Source organism: Mus caroli, unplaced genomic scaffold, assembly GCF_978045245.1.
Source record: "Mus caroli unplaced genomic scaffold, Mus_caroli_1 scaffold_9, whole genome shotgun sequence".
Lineage (NCBI taxonomy): Eukaryota > Metazoa > Chordata > Mammalia > Rodentia > Muridae > Mus > Mus caroli.
Window position 1 is genome coordinate 104,756,478 of NW_028227264.1, and position 2,880 is coordinate 104,759,357.

A 2,880-nucleotide genomic window follows, 5' to 3' on the forward strand; every position below is an offset into this window, starting at 1 on the left:
TGTTACAATTATGAGCGAATGTTCTATGTTATATTCTAATGTACTACCTTTTCCAAGTTTCTTGTTGCTCACTGTGTTTCTTCACCTTGTTTTTTATTGTTTTTAAACACAAACCGGATTCTATTTAAGAATCCATCCAAACTGACACAGCAATATGATGGTGTCATGAGAAACCTTTTACTCTGAATGCAGATGTAAGAACGTATAGAGGTAACCAATCTGGACTGGATAGATGCCCCAGTAAAGAACATGTGCTGCACAATCACTCAGACACCAGCACTTGCATAATAAACCCATACATCCCATAAACACCTGCAACTCCAGCTTTGAGGAAGCAGAAACCTCGTCTAGATTCCACACATACAAGGCGTATGCATCCACACATCCTCATGTAAACTCATGGACTCCTCCTGCAGACATGGGAGTAAATAACATAAATATTGTCTTAACATTAAAACATATTCAGACTTGTCAAGTCAGAATATTAGAACAAAGAGGTTTGGAAAGCTCAACATGTGAATTTAACGGAGCAATGACACTCTTTATTACTCTATTTTAAGTAAGGCATGGTGGCACTTGCCTTGAATTCTAACACTTTGGAGAAAGAAATAGAGGGATGAAGAGGTACAGTCCAGTTTTGGCTACACAACAAGTTTGAGGTCAGCATGGACTATTAGAAAAAATAGGCAGAAAAAAACCTATTGATTATATTTAATAGCAATTACAGGATAAGAATATATATATATATATATTCTTAACATATTTCTCTTTTTAAGATATTAAATATTTTAAATGTTTCTTTGGTTCTTTGTGAATTTTACATCATGCACCCCTGGGCTGGAGAGATGGCTCAGCGGTTAAGGGCACTGACTGCTCTTCCACAGGCCCTGAGTTCAAATTCCGCAACCACATGGTGGCTCACAACCATCTGTAATGGGATCTGATGCCCTCTGAAGGCAGCAACAGTGTATTCATATACATAAAATAAATAATAAAAACAACAAAAACATCATGCACCCCCATGCCACTCATCCCTGCCCGCCCCTTGTACCTACCCTCTGTCCAAATAGAGAAAAAACAAATCTCCTCATGGAAACTATAGGGTGTCACAGGGTGCCCCACGGTACACCCTTTGCCCACACATCTTTGCTTGCAAATGTTCCTTGCAGTGACTCATTGGTCTGGTATGAGGCCTCTGGCTCTTGCCACTCTTATCAATACTGGAATCTATTGGCTCTCCTCTCAGAAATCCTGTTGTTGCCCTGAGTCATGAAGATCTTGTCACTTTAGACGTGTAGGATCAGATCCTTCCTGGTTCTGGGTCTGAGGGGTGTTTAATCTGATCAGCCTGCAGGCGCTCCTGCTCTCACAACCTCAGGACTGTCCCTAGGCAGGGTGCAGGGCCAGTTCTCCTACTCATGACCTAAGGAGTAGCTCTTCCACCTATCAAAGGAGAGGGATGAGGAAGAGGAGGACCAATGGCATCTCTCTCTCTCTCTCTCTCTCTCTCTCTCTCTCTCTCTCTCTCTCTCTCCCTCTCTCTCATTCCTATCCTCCCCACACAAGGTGCATGGCCCACTTACCTGATTGCTTCAGTAGGTGAGGGGCAGAGACAGCTCTCCTGCTCTGATGGTCTGGAGTCAGCTCTCCTGCCTGCCATAGGTGGCAAGGAACAGTGGGAGGGCATCTCTCCCAACCCACATCACCACATGATAGACAAGTAGTAGGGCCAGCTCTCCCATTCTCATGTGCTCCATGCCAAGATACCCTCGTCATCAGTATCAGCTCTATTGTGCTGCCCAGACAAGGTGCAGTGCCCACTCTCCTGAGTGCTGCAGATGCTGACAGGGGTTGCGGGGGAAGTGGGCAGGAACAGCTCTCCTGCTCTCGTGGCCCAGGGACAGCTCTCCCACGAAGCCAAGGCAAGGGGTGGAGCCTTGGAGTTCTGCACAGCCCTCAGACATCAACTTGTCCCTGGGTGGCAAGCCAGACCAGGGACATCTGCCTGGTCTTTGGTGGTAACAGACCCCTGCTGCTACAGGGCCACTGACTCCCACTGTGGTCCCTGTTGGCAGTACAGGTCAGGACTCTACCATACTCTCCTGTGAGATTGCTGGAGACTCCCATCAGGCTTTCTCTCACCATCCTCCAATTCTGCCTCTCTTCGTGAGACCCACCTTCTGTTACTCTCTCTTGCATTTCTTTGTCATTAACTTGCTCTTCTTAGTGGCACCAGAATCTGTGAGCATCCGGGGTTGTCTCAAGGGTGGTCTCAGGAGTACTATACTCCATTCATGCATTGTAACACTGGGCAAGGGTCATCCCCAGTATGATCTGCTACTCCTGGCCTACTTCATGCTGGACTGGTGGTCGTCTCAGACTAGCTCCCTGTCCAGGACCTCATGGCACCAGTCTGGTGGTCATCTTGGGCTTGCTTCTTGCCCAGGCCCACAGTCCTCAGCAGGGTTCTTCTAATCTTTGGTACACTCCCCATTAGGTTCATGTGTTTCGTGGATTGTCAGGCTACTCATCACTCAGATGTTCACAGGTCAGAACACTGAGCATCGACATAGCCTCTCTCCTCTCTGCCACCTACTGAGACACATGTGTCACAGCAGTTATAATTCTTACTTACATTGGGAATATGTTATTATGAGTTTCTCTCACCAGACCCATGGACATACCTTTTATATTTAATTTGGTGCATTACCCTGGTCCAAATTGAAAGATGGACTTTAAGACCAATATAGCTGATCATTCTGATACAGTGCCAACTCAACACAGGAAACACAGGATACTTTTCCCAAAGTTGATAGAAAAGCTAAAGTTTCCAAAGCTTCAAATTATACATACACATGCAGAAAGAGGAGGTGAAGGAGG

At 46.0% G+C, this 2,880-nt stretch overlaps 1 non-coding gene across 1 annotated transcript; it reads right to left on the minus strand.

The window, feature by feature from the left end:
- Window positions 1–2,514: 2,514 nt before the first annotated feature.
- Window positions 2,515–2,646, minus strand: LOC115032236 (small nucleolar RNA SNORA17). The gene has a single exon (XR_003837890.1). It is a non-coding gene; the product is annotated as a small nucleolar RNA SNORA17 (small nucleolar RNA).
- Window positions 2,647–2,880: the final 234 nt, after the last annotated feature.